At 38.6% G+C, this 20,942-nt stretch overlaps 1 protein-coding gene and 1 pseudogene across 1 annotated transcript in view; one reads left to right on the forward strand and one right to left on the reverse strand.

Annotated features, from left to right (window-relative positions):
* The window catches only part of CHN1 (chimerin 1), a 205,669-nt gene that overhangs the window by 169,134 nt on the left and 15,593 nt on the right, over positions 1 to 20,942 (reverse strand). The window lies entirely within an intron of this gene.
* On the forward strand, positions 13,777 to 15,237 carry LOC120854291 (annotated as a pseudogene).

Raw genomic sequence — 20,942 nt, forward strand, 5'->3', positions numbered from 1 at the left:
CAAAGATCCACCTTTCTCAATTCCCAAAATCTGAATTCTTTGAAGAGTGAAAATATTTTTATAACTCATTTGGTTGCAAACTCTAATCCAACCTGAACCTAAGAGTGTTTTAATAGTTCTTTATAACTCATTTGATGGCAAAAACCTCACCTGAACGGATGTGAGAATCTTTAGTCCTTATTTATTAGATGGAGTGTGACTCCACTTGTTTCACTGAAGAAATACTATTGTGTGATTAGAGCCTGGTGGCTCAGACATTACTAGGGTGTTATGTGTATGTAAAAATATAAAATGTATTACCTTTCTAAAATCTGAAAACTGAATTCTAACATACATTTGTTACCAAGAGCTTTGGATAAAGGAATCCAGATCCATCATTAACATCACAGCTAATCATGTTACAACGTGAAGTCAGAATTCGATACTCTCCTGCTGGATTCTCTCCAATGGTTTTCTGTCTTCACAACAGTCTACGACAGCAGTCCCCGACCATTTGGGCACCAGGGACTGGTTTCACGGAAGACAATTTTCCCATGGACTAGGGGTGAGGGGGATGGTTCAAGTGCATTACATTTACTGTGCACTTTATTTCTCTTATTATTACACCAGTTCCACCTCAGGTCACCAGCCATTAGATCTCAGAGGTTGGGGACCCCTGGTCTACAAAACTGCTATGCAAAGAAGACCACAACACTGACATCACCTGGTAAGCCACTAAAAATGCAGAACTGCAAAACCCAACTCTCATCTCTGAATCAGAATCTGCAGTTTCACAAGATCCCCAGGTGATGTGCACGCACCTGAATGGCCAGAAGCACTGACCTCTAGACCCTAGCTGATTTGTCCTCCTGATTTTACTGAGTTCATCTCCTACTTCTCTGCCCCTCAGCCACTCTTGGACAGTCTCTCTGGTTTCCTTGCCATTCATCAAACACACAAGGGAACTCCCACCTAGCTGTTCCCTGAATGGAATGCGCTCCCCAAAAGAATCTCTGTTGACTTGCTCCTTTACCTGCTTCAGTTCTTTCCTCAAAAGTCACCCTCTAAGTGATGCCTTCCCTATCACCCTAACTAAAACACTCAAATCCCCCTGATAATTTATATTCTCTTCTGTTTTCACTGATTGTCATTGTATTCTTTCTCTTTCAGTTCAGTTCAGTTCCGTTCAGTCGCTCAGTCCTGTCCGACTCTTTGCGACCCCATGAATTGCAGGACGCCAGGCCTCCCTGTCCATCACCATCTCCCGGAGTTCACTCAGACTCACGTCCATCGAGTCCGTGATGCCATCCAGCCATCTCATCCTCTGTCGTCCCCTTCTCCTCCTGCCCCCAATCCCTCCCAGCATCAGAGTCCTTTCCAATGAGTCAACTCTTCGCATCAGGTGGCCAAAGTACTGGAGCTTCAGCTTTAGCATCATTCCTTCCAAAGAAATCCCAGGGCTGATCTCCTTCAGAATGAACTGGTTGGATCTCCTTGCAATCCAAGGGACTCTCAAGAGTCTTCTCCAACACCACAGTTCAAAAGCATCAATTCTTCAGCACTCAGCTTTCTTCACAGTCCAACTCTCACATCCATACATGACTACTGGAAAAACCACAGCCTTGACTAGACGGACCTTTGTTGGCAAAGTAATGCCTCTGCTTTTGAATATGCTATCTAGGTTGGTTATAACTTTCCTCCCAAGGAGTAAGCATCTTTTAATTTCATGGCTGCAATCACCATCTGCAGTGATTTTGGAGCCCCCAAAAATAAAGTCTGACACTGTTTCCACTGTTTCCCCATCTATCTGCCATGAGGTGATGGGACCAGATGCCATGATCTTCGTTTTCTGAATGTTGAGCTTTAAGCCAACTTTTTCACTCTCCTCTTTCACTTTCATCAAAAGGCTCTTTAGTTCCTCTTCACTTTCTGCCATAAGGGTGGTATCATCTGCATATCTGAAGTTATTGATGTTTCTCCTGGCAATCTTGATTCCAGCTTGTGTTTCTTCCAGCCCAGCGTTTCTCATGATGTACTCTGCATATAAGTTAAATAAGCAGGGTGACAATATACAGCCTTGACGGACTCCTTTTCCTATTTGGAACCAGTCTGTTTTTCCATGTCCAGTTCTAACTGTTGCTTCCTGACCTGCACACAGATTTCTCAAGAGGCAGGTCAGGTGGTCTGGGATTCCCATCTCTTTCAGAATTGTCCACAGTTTATTGTGATCCACACAGTCAAAGACTTTGGCATAGTCAATAAAGCAGAAATAGATGTGTTTCTGGAACTCTCTTGCTTTTTCGATGATCCAGCAGATGTTGGCAATTTGATCTCTGGTTCCTCTGCTTTTTCTAAAACCAGCTTGAACATCGGTAAGTTCACGGTTCACGTATTGCTGAAGCCTGGCTTGGAGAATTTTGAGCATTACTTTACTAGCGTGTAAGATGAGTGCAATTGTGCGGTAGTTTGAGCATTCTTTGGGATTGCCTTTCTTTGGGACTGGAATGAAAACGGGCCTTTTCCAGTCTTGTGGCCACTGCTGAGTTTTCCAAATCCATATCAATACCTAAAATAGTAACATTTTGCCAAATTGTGTTGGTTTTTGTCTCTTTCCACTAGAATGTAAACTTCGAGAAGGCAGGGATTCTTTTGCCTGTTTTTCACAGTTTTATCCTTAATGCCAGAACAGCAATTCCTGGTATGGTCTGTAGACCTCTGTGGATCACTGAGGCTCTTTTAGGGGGTACACAAGGTCAAGACTATTTTCATAATTACACTAAGAATTGTGCCTTTTTCACTGCACTGATGTTTACAGTTGTAGTGCCAAAGCTCTGGTGGATAAAAGAGCTGGTGCTTCAGCACAGAACAATGCAGGGGCACCAAACTACATCTCGGTCTTTAAAAAGAATTCAGTTTCACTTGGGAATGTCCAGGAACACTTGCTTCCTCAGTCTTGACCCCTGTGTACATGCCTTTGTGAGGAAACGGGAAGTAGGCATAGGGTATACCTGCTGCTCAGTGCAGTGTGACGCTGTCTTGAGGAAAAGTACAGGTGAGATCGTACAAGTTGTGAGCTGGACTGGCTGTAATTTTCACAGACACCATTCCACTGGAAACAATGACTAACAAACTATTCAGACTTGGGCATTAGGCGTCTATTTCTTCAAAATGAACAACATGAGCTTGTCACTTTGAGGAAAGTAACACAAAAGAGTCATAAAAATCCAAGCGTTCAAATGAAAATGAGAGTTTGGGGAAATTGGTGTTAATATTTAAAGATTTCTGTGATGAGATCAAGGGATATTAAAGACTGTGATTTGTTAATACATTACAATGAAATCAAGCATGTGTCTGCTGATACTTTTTTAAGTTGTTTGTCTTTATACTTAGAAATGTCTCTTAATAGTAGGCTTACCTGGTGGCTCAGATGGTAAAGAATCTGCCTGCAATGCAGGAGACCCGTGTTCAATCCCTGGGTTGGGAAGATCCCCTGGAGAAGGAAATGGCAACCCACTCCAGTATTCTTGCCAGGAGAATCCCAAGGACAGAGGAGCCTGGCAGACTATAGTTCATGGGGTCGCAAAGAGTCGGACACAATTGAGCGACCATCACTCACTCACTCACAATGAAATGGGTTAACTTTTGGAAGATTTATATAACTCAATGAGCAAATATTTTTGAAAAGACAAATGCGTGTCTTTTCAAAATCTCACACAGGTAAAAGAGCCAATCAAAGCACAAGATAGGACAGCAGATTCTAATGTAACAAAAATACATAATGTTCACTGACATGGTTTCAAAGTCTATGTTACCACCTACCTTTATTTAGAAACTATCACTCATTGGGTTTTATAGTCATATCAAAGAATATCTATACCTATTTGAAAAGATTATTAAAATACTCCCCTTTCAATTACATATCTGTTATGAGGCCAGATTTTCTTAATACACTCCATATTACAACCGATGATAGCAGGTATGGGCTTTCTACTTTTAAGCTAGACATCAAAAAACTGTAAAAATGTAAAAGAATACCATTCTTCTCACTACCTTAAAAATCGTTTTTTTTCATAAAATTTTATTTATGCTAACATGTAATATACTCTTATTTTTAAACCAAAAGATAATTTTTTGTTTTATTTTCAAATACAGTAAATGGGAATATATATAACCCACATAAACAAATGTTCCTCAATAATGTTTAAGTATGTAAATGGGTCCTGAGATTAAAAAGTCTGAGAACCATTGGCTAAAACTATAACTAGTAAATAGTAGTAAGTTTTGTTGTCCTGAATACTTAACAACGTGCTGGGCTCTTGTTAAACACTTTTACATTTATTTATGCCTCCCAACAACCTTATAAAGTAAGTATTATTGCTATCATCATTTGATAGGTGAGAAAACTAGTACTTGAAAAAGATCAAGGCAGTTTTTAAAGTCACAAGTAGCAGTCAGTATTAGGTGGCTTCAGATTTCACGTTCCTAACCATTACTGACACTTAAATAGCGGCATGCTGGGTTGGAAACAAGGCAAACAGTGAAAAGCCCAGTGACGACTTTAAAAATATCAAAGCATAAGAAGCAGCCAAAATACACAGCCAAATGTGTGGGGACTGAAGAAAGGCAATCCAAGGAGGTTCACATGAGTAGAAGAAAGACCAGAATAACTTTTCAGAGGCAGAATCAGATGTTTGGGAAAGTATAGGTCACAAGATTACAACTACCACCACTAGGCTGAACAACAGACGATAAAAACCCTAAGATGTCTTTTCAGCTTTGAGACCAGGTTCCAAGGATGGTACAGACAAGAGGTTCATTCGTGATGCTGTCGAAGTCTTCTTGCTGTGGTTGAGCTCCTTGTTATCTCAAGCTTGACTATAACTTTCAATGAAATGTTTCAGATACTCATTAAATCTACCCACCTCAAGAAATGCCTCCTCTGCTGCCGACCATAGGGTGATATCCTGAAACTTCATCATTCTGACTGGATTAGTGACAAGAAGGGCATTTAATGTCTGCATTTTACAAAGGAGTCCTGTAAGGTCAAGAAGAGTAATTCCTTTCCAACTTCAAATTGTTCTAAGCTAAAAATTCCTGGTAGAATATGCAGATATATGTTCTACAGTCTTGAAGCTTCTACATCTTATAATATTTAAACCATGATTCACTGACTGGGCAGGGAGGGAGGAAGGAGATGAAGTGGGTGGCAGAGCAGGAAACCTAGTTTTAGCAAAGCACCATTCAAACAAATACTGGAAGTTAGAATGCAGGAAGTAAAGTGAGATCTCGGAACCATTCTCACCCTATTGAAAGGGAGGCCAAATGTCAGGCTAGAGTGGTGCACCTACATGTAATGTGTTCAGTGCTGAGACTGTCAGGAATTAGGCTGCATAACCCTATCAGGAAAAAATTCTGACTCAGCTATGCACATAGAAGGCCAGAAATGGAAAATATAACCTGTTGATACGTATAATATTTGCAGTAATGGAAACAATGAATTTATAAGTAGAGTCTCAAAACTTTGAGCGAGGGAGATTCTGAAAAGATCTAATATATAAGGAATGATAAATGATAACTGACATTCTCTTTCTCGAGTCTTGTTTTCTTTATGTATCAGTGAATATAAAAAGAAAATTATGAAGGCATTTCACAGCTTCACTATGAAATTACCAAAATTACCCTAACACTATTTTTGCCTGGAACCTTTCAGTTCCTCAACCACAAATTCTTCTACATGGGGTCAAAGTTATTAACAAAAATCTAAGTTTTAGAAAGAGAATGCTAGGTGACACTGATTATGCTCAGTGGTATTTTCCAGAGCTGAGAGGGCTATCAGCCAATCACCACGCCTCCTGTCCACCACAGCCCATGCTCTGACACACAGCATATGCAACTATGGTGACTCAACGTTTTGCTAGATCATAAGACAGAAAACATGTATATGAAACACATTTATTGTGCTTTAGATTCCTCAGTGTCCTGCAGTCTTCTTGCATGACAGTGAAAGTGAAAAAGTGAAAGTCGCTCAGTCATGTCTGACTCTTTGCCACCCCATGGACTAATTCTCCAGGCCAGAACACTGGAGTGGGTAGCCATTCCCTCCTCCAAGGAATCTTCCCAACCGAGGGAGCGAACTCAGGTCTCCCGCATTGCAAGCAGCTTCTTTACCAACTGAGCCACAAGGGAAGCCCTCTTGCATGGCAGTAATACACCAACCTGGGCCACTCAAAGCCAGTCACAGAACACAAATTTCTTAAGAAGGCCAACAACCTGGAGCAGAGGCTGACAATACATCCAACAAGGTCAAAAAAATTAATGACAGAAACAGTGTTCTGGGATATGTCTTTATAAACATATCAAACCAGCTAAAGAACAAGGATGCCCAAGTCTTTACCACTGGGTTCTTAGGAAGAAGATGAATGGTACACTGTGTGCCAGGCCGGCCTGGGTTTCAGGACTGACTGTGAGGACCTGCCCCACTCTTTGCTACCAGGTTGGGCAGTGCAGGGTAGTTGTTACAAGTGTGGGCTCTGGGGGTTTGGAAACCTGCCTCTAGTCGCACTTACTAACTGTGAATCTCACCTTGGGCAAGTCAACTGGATACATCAGTCATTATTATTATTAGCAAAAAAGTTTTAACTTGATTCCTTAGGTACTTGATAGTAAAGAAATGTCCAGGGAAAGGAATACAGACATCACTAGCAAGACATCTTAAAGACATTCTTCAGAACACGTTATATGCCACAATCTAAGCCATTACAGAGGAACATCCTTTGTCATTCTGCAGTGAGCATTTCCCTCGCTACTAAGCATTTTCTGTAGAAATAATGGCAAACAGTTTAATAAAAGGGACTATTTGATGTAATCAAAGCTGTCTAATTCGATTTCAGTCGACATTTATCTGATAGGATTTCAACCCTCATGCATATGACAATTATATGTAGATGGCATACATAGAAAACAATATATGGCATACCCAACAATTTTCTATATGAATATACACACATACATGTGTATATAAAACATCAAGCATAAGACAGCGAACAGTGGGACAATAGGAAGTGGTTAAAGTCTTAAGAAGAAACATGAGTTAAAAGCAGTACAAGAGATTTCTTATACGAAAGTAGCTAGAGCTCAAAGAAGTCCGACCAGCTCTACTGGGAAGTGAGGACTACCATGCTGATACCTAGAAGTCTCTCAAACTACCCTACTTTAAAGAATGTTCCAAAATGTCCTTATTTAAAAGACATCAATTCTTTTTTTCCCCAATTATACTTCAGAACTCAGAAAGAATGCTGTGTTAATGTCCAACACACTTTGGACATGAAATGTTACAGTCCAACAGTTCTACCAAAATGAAAAAGGAGATGATCAGTTTATTTAAGAAATCTAAATAGAGTTTTCTTTTGTTTAACTCCAGACTTGATGCACTTTTTAATAAGCAATATCATGTTATTCAAAAAGCAGACTGAGTGATTTCTGTCATGCAGCTGTGAACAAGCATTTTGTTTAAAGTACTGTCTGCATGCTTTACTGCACTAACACTGTTAGAATGCCCTCAAGGACGCCGAATACTAGGAATTGGAGAACAAAAGGTCACTGTCACTGGAAAATGAGAAAAGACTTATCAGATTCAAACTAGCATCTACACAGAGAAATGACAGCAATGGAAAACATTCTCATGTGCCTTTATCAGTCTGTCATTACTTATCTCTAACCAGACTTTACATTCTTACATCATAACAAAAATAAATGAATTTTTACAGTTCACAAGTGACAAATCAAATTCTGTCTTCTCATAAATTTTTAAATATTTAGCACACTCTGGAAAGTCAATGCAAATATGAGAGTAGTAAATGATTTCCCAGCAACCATGAAATGCCAAAAATAGAGGTAAAGTAATATAAATCTCACTCATATCATTAACATCTACACATACATGAGACTGGCTTCTTTCATGTATTTAATATATATATATTGGAAGTAAACATCATGTGAAATGCCAGACTGGATGAAGCACAAGCTGGAATCAAGACTGCCAGGAGAAATATCAATAACCTCAGATACGAAGATGACACCACTCTTATGGCAGAAAGCGAAGAGGAACTAAACAGCCTCATGATGAAGGAGAAAGAGGAGAGTGAGAAAGCTGGCTTAAAACTCAACATTCAGAAAACGAAGATCATGGCTTCTGGTCCCATCACCCATCACTTCATGGCAAACAGATGGGGAAACAATGGAAAGTGACAGACTTTATTTTCTTGGGCTCCAAAATCACTGTAGATGGTGACTGCAGCCATGAAATTAAAAGGATTGCTCCTTGGAAGAAAAGCTATGACAAACCTAGACAGCATATTAAAAAGTAGAGACACTGATTTGCCGACAAAGGTTCGTCTAGTCAAAGCTACGGTTTTCCCAGTAGTCATGTACGGATGTGAGAGTTGGACCATAAGGAAAGCTGAGTGCCAAAGAATTGATGCTTTTGAACTGTGGTGTTGGAAAGGACTCTTGAGAGTCCCTTGGACTGCAAGGAGATACAACCAGTCAATCCTAAAGGAAATCAGTCCTGAATATTCATTGGAAGGACTGATGCTCAAGCTCCAATACTTTGGTCACCTGATGCGAAGAACTGACTCACTGGAAAAGACCCTGATGCTGAGAAAGATTGAAGGCAGGAGAAGGGGACGACAGAGGATGAGATGGTTCGATGGCATCACCAACTCGATGGACATGAGTTTGAGCAAGCTCCAGGAGTCGGTGATGGACAGGGAAGCCTGGGGTGCTGCAGTCCATGGGGTTGCAAAGAGTTGGATGTGACTGAGTGACCGAACTGGACTGGAAACAATTTCAGGAAACTTGAGTTCTCATACAAAACATATGCCTATAATCTTAGAGAAAATGTTCTTGGTTTTCTATGTAAACAGGACGTAAGAAATGATAAAAATGACACAGGACATATTGACACAAGCTGGATTGCCCACTGGGGTTGACTATTAAAACAAACTCACCTAAAACATAACAAAAATAATTTTGCAATTTTATTGGTAAATATAATATTTTCTGAAAGCATGATGAACTTAAAAAAAAAAAACCCTGATGGTAAACAAATGTTATTATTCACCATTTTATTACTCCGTTGCTCAGCAGTAAAATGCTGATACACTCAGAAGCAAGCTAAACTAACAATTTGAGAATATGTATTTATAGTATAAATGCAAGTGTCCCCACTAAAAGGAAAGCGTATTGAGGGGGAAATGGTTCTTTTTTCATCTCTTTGGGAGCCAAATTTTCATTTCTGTGATTTATTTCCTCTATTTTTTTTTTAACTTTGAAAATATCCAAACCTACAAAAAAGCTGTAAGAATGGTATGGGAACACCACTGCATCTTTCACTTAAATTGACTAATTGTTCAACATTCCGCCCTCCATTACCTCCTCCTCCCTCCTCTCTCTACATATACCTCCCCAAAGCCACTTCAGAGTAAGCTGCAAGGATCACAGAACTTCACAGCATGTATCTCTTAAAAATAAAAAAATTATCCTGCCTAACCACAATATCATTATCACATAAAATAAATTAACTCTCTGTGAGCCAGGAAAGAAGTCAACACTATACTATCCAGGTTCATGAAACTTTACTTTTCTACATTTAAGTTATCATATGAAAAATTTATAGACGTAAGAATAAAAAGATGGTAGAAAAACAAGGTATTGGAAGTTTAACAAACATTTAAACATGCAAGCCCAAATTTTATTCCATCTTTTCCTCTTTTGAAAATAATATGGCCAAAATAGGCAGCATTCTTTCAATGCAGCCAACTGCTCACCAACTGTTGTGCATGAACCTGTGACATAGCCACTTTGTAAGTACCGATTCCAGGTTTTGTGTCTAATGGATTATAGCTTACCACAACTCTGGTTCTTCTTGCACTTACATCGCCAAAGTGCAATAAAGATTTCACATTTCAGAAGCATTTTGTTAATGTCCTAGCTTATTATTTCTGGTTTTTCCTCTTGCACTTGCATATTCAAAACCTAACACTTTTGAAAACCTGGACAGCTCAAGCATTTTGTCAAAGAGAAGAGAGCCATATTCTTTGCTCCATGACTGCAAAACATTTTCCTATTTAGGTTTACAGAAACTAATTAAAATGGCCAAGCCAATAAATTTGTTCACCTCTACATCACTTATTTCCTTCCTGTCACTTTTATAAACACACCGGCCTTAGGTATCTGTCCACTTAAGAACTGTATCAGGCATACTCTGGTTTAAAAGTATCATGAAAGATGAAAAAATAATGTCGATTATTCTTAAATTAGCAAAATGGGATGGTCGAGATTCTTGCTGCAAAATATGACGCAACGAAATCCTTCCTATCCAATGATTAACTGAATTTAAATACATTATTCCCTTTTCTCCTTTAGACACATATTGCTCACTGTCAACTTTAAAGGTTGAAAAAAAATTCACCTAACACGTTAGTTGGCAAAGTTTTTCTGTAAGGAGTCAGTATGTTTGGCTTTACAAGCCAAATCAACTCTCTCTCAACTAGTTAACTTTGCCATTATAATGGAGAAGTAGCCATCAACAATATGTAAATAATGGGCATGGCTTTCAGTAATACTTCACTAACAAAAAAAGATGGTAAGCCAGCTCTCTGACCCTGGACCTTGGCTATCATCATTGAGTGATTTATACTGAGATTTCTTCTGTATGATAGGTTTAACAATCATCATTAGAGTCTAGAGTGCTTTTATTTATCTGATTTATCTAATAACTGTGATAAGTTGTCTTCTGTCAAAACATTTTGAAATATCTTTGCCATTATAAGCTGAAAATAAAAATTCTAAACTTTCGACGGTGTTCTGTGAAATGTGCACAATGAAATTTTAACAAAACACACCACAAAGATAGTGTCACCAAGCTTCTTTTATACTTTCTTGAAAGATGATGCAACACTGTTACCTCATCAAACTTGGGTCCACTCGCCCGCCACAGGCAAAAGCCAGTCTACCAACACTGGGTTGTGGTGAAGGCAAGTACAGCACGTATTGCAGGGGACAGTCAAGGAGAACAGGCAGCTAGTGCTCTAAAGGCCTAAACTCCCCAGTGGCTTTCAGAGAAGGTTTTTTTAGAAGGCAATATTTGGGATGAGGGTTGCAGTTTGTGGACTTTCTTCTGACTGGTTGGTGGTGAGGTTACAAGTTGCTGTTTCTAGAACTGCAATCATCCACCCATCCAGTCAGTCTGGGGTCCAGTGCTTGTGGTCAGCATGTGGTCATCATCCTCCATCTGGGTGGGAGTCTCAAATTCTGCAGAACAACTCAAAGCTATATGTGTCAGATTGCTGTGTATACCCTATGAGAAGGAACTGGGACTCTGCTTTTCCTTTGTTTCTGCATTCCATCACTTCTCTAATTATAACTGCTTTGGTCTGCTCTTTGGAACTCTGGGAAGGCCTAGGAGACTAAAGGCTTTTTCCACAAATAAGAAATGGGGAACAAAGAGGGGCTTTTGTACCCAGGAGGGCCCAAACAAGGTCCTGCTCAGTTTTAATGCTTTGAACAGTGCAATAAGAAAACCAAAGGATGCAAAGAAAAACAAAGGTCTAGTCAAAGCTGTGATTTTTCCAGTAGTCATGTACAGATGTGAGAGTTGGACTATAAAAAAAGCTGAGCACCGAAGAATTGATGCTTTTGAACTGTGGTGTTGGAGAGGACTCTGCAGAGTCCCTTGGACTGCAAGGAGATCAAACCAGTCAATCCTAAAGGAAATCAGTCCTGGATATTCATTGAAAGGACTGATGCTGAAGCTGAAACTCCAATACTTTAGCCACCTGATGCGAAGAACTGACTCACTGGAAAAGACCCTGATGCTGGGAAAAATTGAAGGCAGGAGGAGAAGAGGACAACAGAGAATGAGATGTTTGGATGGCATCTCCAGCTTGATGGACATGAGTTTGAGCAACCTCTGGGAGCTGGGGGTGGACAGGGAAGCATGGCGTGCTGCAGTCTATGGGGTTGCAAAGAGCCAGACACAGCTGAGCGACTGAACTGAACTGAACAGAGCTATGATTCATACTTCCCACTGCGTCCCATTAAGACACATATCCATTTTGTAAATGCTAATTCCAAGCTTCGAATACATCTCTAATCAGTGCCAGTTTATTATCATTCTGGTTCTTCTTCTTGCACTGTATTTGTCAAAATGCAGTAAAGAGCCTAGATTTCAAATACATCTCAAATAAATTCCAGCTAGTTGGAAATGTAGTGAATGATGTACAATTACTTGAAACTATTCACAGCATACTATCTCCTATCCTTTTAGACTGGCTACAACAATAAAATGTTCTCAAAATACCCTGGAAATCAAAATGGTATGTAAACTTTAGTGACTCCAGAGATGAAAATTTATATTACCATCAGATAAAATTTCATCTATCCATTCACCCACCAAACATGTATCAAGTACCAACTACTGATGGGACCTTGGTCTATATTTTATAGAAATAAATAGGAGTAAGACACTGCCCCTGTATTTGAGAATTCCATCATTTATGTCTAAAGAAAGTTTAAAAAATCATAAAGCTGTGTAAGAAATGCTAGAATAGAGTTGCTAATGGATACCAGGAAAGCCAATTTCAATCCCAGACTTTGCCATGTACTAAATTTTACGAATACCCACAGTACGTTTCACAGAGGATTCAGTGGAGTTACAATGAAAGTAACAAAATTATTAAGTGATGTAGAAAAATAGGTATTATTATAAACCATAATAACTTATTCTTGATACACAGAGTAGTTATTTCATTCACTAAAATACTCAAGAGCCAAAGGAGATTTTGTGGATTATAAACTAAGCATTCATGTTAAAAGAAGGTGAGATCAACTTAATAATATCACTCAAGCCAGGATCTCAGTCCTCCATTCCTCTTTTCCTACATTCGACCCAGGAAATCTGTCTAGTGGCAGGCTCTGGTTACCTGTAGCCCAAGGGGATACAAAGCAATGTTTAGGATACACACAGGATTAACATGGCATACCTTTTCACAGCAATTGCATGCCAAGATTTAAAATTCTGAGATTTTTGCATTACCAGCTGATTCATGCTTTTCCCTGGGGGACACAGAAGTTATGAAAGTCCTTAGAGCAGAAAGTCTTCTACACAAAAACAAAACAAACTGGAGCTGTTGGCACTTTTATGTTATTAGGGGATTATTCTTATTGTTACGTCTAAGTGAACTTAATGGAACTGATGCTCCAAGAAAGACAGGCTAGCAACACTGACCAACACAATTTCTGCCATCATCATTTCACCAAGAGGGAAATACCCAACACCAAGATTTAGAAGGAAATAGAAGGTTTCACCCTAGCAATGAATGTCTGGTTGGTATTCTTATTTACTTGATATGCAAAAATAAAAAAAACCCCATCCCCTACACATCAGTTAAATTTCCTTCTGCAATTGCATTTAATCAGGTTTGTAAGCACTACATTTAGTTCTATTTTTCTGACATTATGAGTCTCCTAACATAAAAACTCCTGAAGTCCTGTTGTTTGCATGTGAAATGTTACAGCCTTTATTGATTTTGATTTTAAAACTGTTTTCAAATGGGACCATGCATCACTGGTTAAAAAGAAACAGGTTGACTAATTAAGCTTAAAGTACACTGGAAAGTACAAATGATTTTTTAAAAAGGAATTCACGAGGCGACAGGGCGTAGACAAGATGGCCGCATGCATGACCCTAGCATCCCGGTGGCAAACTGAGGGGTTTCCACTCTGGGAAATCTTCGGATAAGGTTATTACGTTTCTGCAAGCTACTGGAGAGCTGATCAAGATTTTAAGCTAAAGATGGTGATGATGAGTCAGCTGAGGGCCATTCTTCAAGCCTCCCCATGCAAAACACTGGAGAAGGTTCCAGATTCTGAGGTCCACGCCTGCAAGGCCTTGCAGCCTCTACACCTGCACTTTAAAATCCCGGAACCAAGTCTTGCACCCGCTCTGGAAGAAAGTGGACCTGGCCCCGGCGGGTGAGCGCCAGTCGCCCATCAACATCCGGTGGAGGGACAGTGTCTACGATCCTGGCTTACAACCGCTCACCATCTCTTAGGACCCAACCACCTGCCTCCACCTCTGGAATAAGGGGTACTCTTTCCTCGTGGAATTTGCAGATTCTGCAGATAAATCGGTGAGAGCCAGACCTGTGGTCTCATCTGGAGTTAAAGGGACAGCTTCATGTCAGCACAGGCCACATCACACAGCCCTGGGAAGTCTCTTGGTAGCAGTGGTATGGGACTCATTGGACTGACTTCTTTTTTTCATTGTGAAATACACATAACATGAAATTTACCATCTTAGCTTTTTTTTTTTTAAGTGTACAGTTCAGTAGTATTAACTACAGTTACACTGTTGTATGACCATCACCACCATCCATCCTTATAACTCTGTACCTATTAAATAATAACTGCTTATTCCACCCCCCACCCACCCCTCCAGCCCCTGGCAATGAACATTTTACTTCTGTTTCTATGAATTTTGACTATTGGGTGCCTCATTTAAGTGGAATCATACAGTATTTGTCTTTTAATGAGTGGATGATTTCATTGAGCATAATGTTTCAAGGCTCATTCGTATTGTAACATGTATAAGAATTTCATTCCTTTTAAAGAGAAATAACATTCCATTGTATGTACAGTTAATCCTTAGACAACACAGAGGAGCACCAACCCTCTACAAAATTGAGAATCCAAGTGTACCTTAATGCCAGCCCTGCATATCTGCAGTTCCTCTGTATCTGCGGAGTCACGCAGCTGCAGATTATGTAGTACTGGAATATTTACTTAAGGAAAAAAAAAAATCCACGTATAAGTGGACCTGTGCAGTTCAAAGCCATGATGTTTAAGGGTCAGCTCTATACACCACATTGTGTTTATCTCTTCATCTATTCGTGGCAGCTGCCTTTTGGCTATTGTGAATAATGCTGCTATGAACATGGGTGTACAAATATCTTTTCAAGATGCTGTTTTCAATTCTTTTGAGTAGATACCCAGAAGCAGGATTGCTGGATCCTCCTTGGACTTCTCTGAGTGTATAAGTGTCTCTTTTCATTTTTATTCATGTTTCCATCTACCAGAATAAATAGTATTTTCTGTTAATACATATATCTCTGTGTATAGATTGTGTTACTGATGTAGAAGATAGGGCATGAAGTTTAAACTTTCCTAGAAATTTATTTCCTGTGTGTGTTGAATATGGGGTAATCCCCTGCTAACTGACTTGACAAAGTGTTCTTGCCTGGAGAATCCCAGGGATGGGGGAGCCTGGTAGGCTGCCATCTATGGGGTCGCACAGAGTCGGACATGACTGAAGTGACTTAGCAGCAGCAGCAAAAATAAAAATAATAATAATAATAATGAAAAGGAATTCACATGAGGAATAGCTGGTTTCCTAACCTTAGAGATGATTAGGATGCTGTTTTTTTCCAACCACAACTAATGAATCAGTAATAGTTAGCGGTCATCATCCAAAAAGCACATGATATATTAAAATAACGATTTTGTAATGGGTAAACTGTTGTGGACTTCCCTGGTGGCTCAGACGGTAAAGTGTCTGCCTACAATGCGGGAGACCCGGGTTCAATCCCTGGGTCGGGAAGATCTCCTGGAGAAGACAATGGCAACCCACTCCAGTATTCTTGCCTGGAGAATTCCATGGACAGAGAAGCCTGGTAGGCTACAGTCCATGGGGTCGCAGAGAGTCGGACACGACTGAGCGACTTCACTTCACTCACTAAACTGTTGTGAACTAGCAAATGAACCTAAGCCTCTATGTTTTTTATATAAGAAATATCTGCAATGAAATTAATCCCTCTTCCAGGGATTTGTAATTAAGTAAAATTTGAAGGAGAAGCACCAAAATATATTTTGCAACTAAACAGAAGATACATCTTAGGTGCGAACAATAAAGTAAGCAGCTCAACGTGAAACTAACTTTAAAATTGAAAACTGCTTACTACTTCCATACAGGTCAGCTTGGACGTGAAATGTGGCTAAGTTTTGTCCCTTGGATATAGGCTAATCCAGCTCTGGCGAGAGGAGGGACTCAACTGGAGAAAGGTGCACCATCAAATGATATCTTGAATGTACTCCAAGATCTATATAAGCAACTGACTGAAAAAACTAATCTGGCTCTTTAACGTCAAGCTGGATAAGAATTCTGATAATTTGGTCTTTGTTCATAATAATAATAATATCTAATAATAATAATAATATAATAATAATATCTAAGTAGACATGTCATTTTGCAAAGCATTTGATGATAAGACAGAAGTTATGGGATAAACTAAAAACTTCCACAGGCAAACATCCAAGAGACTGGAAGATGACAGGTAAAATTATATGAAGATTCTCAGCATCAAGGACATCAAGCACTTCAGAAGCCACTGTATCATTCATAGGAACAGTATCTTTTTGTCACAGAAAACACCTCTTTAACAAACATTTTCATATGACAAAGCAGTTTAACTTCTCGGCAAGGTCACACCTACTGAAACTCCTACTAAGTACAAAAACACTGACCAGGCTATTCAGCATCCCTCCTATGACTGCCTAAACGTATCTCACAGAGCAATAAAAAAAAATCTTCCCATTTGTGTTAACAAATTTATATGAGTCCAAACACGGCTTAATTCAATGCAGTGACAATTCCAAATGTGACAGTCAGTTCATCAGCATCTGTCCATTAACTAAGATGACACCACCCTTATGACAAAAAGCGAAGAGGAACTAAACAGCCTCTGATGAAGGTGAAAGAGGAGAGTGAAAAAGCTGGCTAAAAACTCAAAAAACATTCAAAAAACTAAGGTCATGGTATCCAGCCCCATCACTTCATGGCAAACAGATGAGGAAACAATGGAAACAGTGACAAAATTCATTTTCTTGGGCTCCGAAATCACTGTGCTCAGTGACTGCAGCCATGAAATTAATACATTTGATTCTTGGAAGAAAAGCTATGACAAACCTAGATAGCATATTCAAAAGTAAAAAGCAGAGACATTATTTCGCCAACAAAGGTCCATAGAGTCAAAGCTATGGTTTTTCCAGTAGTCATGTATGGATGTGAGAGTTGGACCATAAGTAACGGTGAATGCCAAAGAACTGATGCTCTCGAACTGTGGTGTTGGAGAAGACTCTTGAGAGTCCCTTGGACAGCAAGGACATCAAACCACTCAATCCTAAAAGGAATAAGTCCAGAATATTCATTGGAAGGACTGATGCTGAAGCTCCAATACTTTAGCCGTCTGATGAGAAGACCCAACTTATTGGAAAAGACCCTGATGCTGGGAAAGATTGAGGCAGGAGGAGAAGGGGACAACAGAGGATGAGATGGTTGGATGGCATCACTGACTCAATGGACATGAGTTTGAGCGAGCTCTGGGAGATGGTGATGGACAGGAAAGCCTGGCATGCTGCAGTCCATGGGGTCACAAAGAAACAGACACAACTAAGCGACTGAACAACAACAAATTAACTAAGGAAAACAATAATAACATGTACTGATGATATGAAATAACATTAAAAAGTTAAAATATCAAAATTCACACTAATTTTTAAGAGACAACATTTAGTTCAAAGAAATGCCATGCTTATGGTTGTATCAGATTATGACTCACAAACATTCCCCAGCAACCCCTCACCCCACCCATTTGTCCCCTGCCTTTGGTTCCAAGTGTGAAAAGCACCAGGTGAGGTTGTGTTGCTGCAGGTCCCTTCTTCTGTAGACAATAGCACCGCCTTCACCTGTCGTTAACGTCTTTCAGTAATTTAAAATGGACAGTTACATAGCAGGAAATACCATGTTCACTTTTACAATTTTATAATTTAAAATATATTTTTAAAATACAGTGTTTCTCCACATATACAATTCCTTCCCCATCTATGAGATTCAAAAGCATTTTACCTGGTTGAACTGGAGTCTATACTAAAGACTTCGGTGTAAAAGAGCATTTCATCATCACTACCACAAAGGAAAAATGCTATCTAAACAAGGCAAAATTAAATTTACAGTGTTAGCCATTAGAACAGTGATAAACTTTGGAGAGACAGGAGGCGCCAGAGGGGGAAGGGTTCCGAAGGAGACTATCTAGGATGTTGACAATGCTGTATTTCCTGACCCAAGTAGTCGTTACATGAGTATGTTCATTTTGCAATAATTCTTCAAGCTTATGAAATCCATCTGTTACTATTTTATTTGTGTATTTTACTTTGATGTGCTTATTATTGTATATTTTTCTGTGTGTACATATATTAGATATATATGTATTATATGCCACTTTAAAATGGAAAAAAAATCCTTAAGGAATAAATATGGCTCCTTATAGTTCCACTGCTATTAGTATAATGTCAGTAGTTTTACTAACCAAGTAGAACTGGATAAGAGGGTGCAATAATTATCTGAAATAGTGTTTGTCATGGGCCAGAAAAATCTCAGGGCCAAAAATCTCAAATTTAAACAGGCCGCTGTTAGAGATTAGAAGAAGAAATGAATAAAATATATCTAAATCTGGAATAAAGCTTTAGAATTCATGCATTCAGAAAAAAAACAAAACAAAAAAACAAGTCAGTCAACCAACTGAAAAGACAGATGCTTTCCTTGACAATTACATCCACGTCTCCAATTCCTAAAGATGTGATGGGAAAGACCCACAGAGAACACATTTCAATTTGAACTGTTTTTCACTTGGTCTCAAATATGGACTATGAATTTAAAGACAGTAAAAGAGAAATTTTTTATTGCTTGATTTTTTTTTCCATTTTCAGAGGTACTTTAGAATTCAATTCTAGGAAAAAAAACTGGAAATAGGCACACATGAAATCACATCTTCATTTCATCAATGAAAAAAACAATCAGAGCACTTTAAAAATAAAATCTTAAGATCGCAGTATTCAAAGATGCCAAGAGATGAATCAGCCCTGTGTGCTTGTGTGTACATCTCTTACACCGGTTCCCATATTACATTTCTCTGACCGATGTGTCTCAGGAAGCTCCTCAGCTTAAACTAATTTAGCTTAAATTCAATGCTTACATAACTTCAATGAAAATTACTGGACTTTAAAGAGATGGTGCTATATAATTATTTTTATAGGAGATCCTGTGTAAAACAGTGTGATGTAAATGATGGCAACCTGAAACCAAATACTAAAGCCTTGATACAGGAAAGGGCAAGCTGACAAAGGAATGTGCAGCCTACCCACGGCACATACCCATCATGCAAGCTTAGCAGCCGGCACGTATGATAATTGTTTTTAAAAAATCCTTAGTGATTCTTTCTCTATATAAAAAAAGACTCTTTCCTCATAAACCTTCATTTGAATGGTAAAAAATGACTAGTTTCCTAACCATCTAAAATATCTGATGAAAAGCTTCAGTTAAGATTTTTCCAAGTTTGACAATTTTCAACAGAAAATCCTTTTACTGTTTTTATTTCATGATATGCCTTTGACTCTCTTGATTCTGACTACTTTTATGATGAGGCTAAGAAAAATCAGACCAGTGGACTGCTATAAGACCTAAACCTAATTTGCTCTAAAGTTCACTGGATATACTTTCCTGTCTCAGTCTTTTATAAATATAGCTCTTTTCATTGAAATTATGCACACGATTTCACAAAACAATAAATATAAAACTTGCCATACCAACATCAACATAATTTCAATATCCCTTCCACAACATTAATGTAAACCGTAAGGATGTAAAACAGAATGTACAAAAGGCACAGGAGTAAAAATGAAGTCGACTGCAATACTTATTACGACTGGGTAGATTCCTCTTGCTCTTCATTGCTCCACTTACTATATCTCACTTATCAGTAGAAATTCTAAACTATATTCCAATTACAACTTTCCTGTTTTTAAACAGAAAACAAAACAGTTATTCTAGAATGATTACTAATGGCCAGCCAGGTCCTTACAGATATTGACAGTTTAAGACATCTAGAACTCTGCATACACACTAGCTGTGTCATAAATCACATACTAACAAATCAAGTATTTTTTTTTAAAGCATGAATAAAAATACAGGCAAATGGAGTGAATGGAGGCAGCCCTTTGTATTATACAGATCCTAGGGTGTTTTCAAAAGAACCTTAAACCCTTCAGCAAAAACTCTTAGTTCCTATATTAGAAATGAGCATTTTGGAAAATCTTAAATTGAGGTTTATCAATTTTAAGGAGTCAAGCTTTCTGGAAATCTGAACTTCAGCATTCAAAATACATAAATATTTGAATGTTCCTTCTTAAATTGCTGCCAAATTTCTTTAACTTAGGGAAAAACTGAGGAAATAGGTTGGCAAGCGCCATCTTGTGGACTCCTTAAATATTCTCACTCATTCATCAGTACAGCTACAGAAGCAAATCATTCTAAATATTCAATACTTCCCCCCCAAAAAATATTCAATACAATATTAAAAATGTTCTCAATATTCAAAATATTACTTTAAGTCAAAGTATTTGCTAAAGGCTAATTTTCCAGGGTCCAAATACCAGTAATTGTAATGAAGTACATTTGTGAATTTGACGTTAAAGATCTTTCTTCTAAAGCACTTGGAGTTATTTATAGCCAAACCATTACGTTGGATCTTAGCATCCTCAGGAGTTAGGCTGGAAAAATATTAATATATTATGCAATAATGAAGCTTGAGAATTTTACATACTGAAGGAATTTTAAAAGCATTTGGTCAGCGGAGAAGTTAGAATTCTAATTTTGTAATGTAGTAAACAAAGTTTTAGGATAGTACCTTGCAAAACAGAGGCTCTTTGTTGTTCATAAAAATATCGAGAAAGTTAACAAGAATTCTAAAGTTTAGGGGAATAAATAAATACACCCATAGACTCTGTGTGTGTGTATGTGTGTTTAGGGGAATAAATAAATACACCCATAGATTCTGTGTGTGTGTGTGTGT

This window comes from Oryx dammah, unplaced genomic scaffold (assembly GCF_014754425.2).
Source record: "Oryx dammah isolate SB20612 unplaced genomic scaffold, SCBI_Odam_1.1 HiC_scaffold_27, whole genome shotgun sequence".
NCBI classification, from domain to species: Eukaryota; Metazoa; Chordata; class Mammalia; order Artiodactyla; family Bovidae; genus Oryx; species Oryx dammah.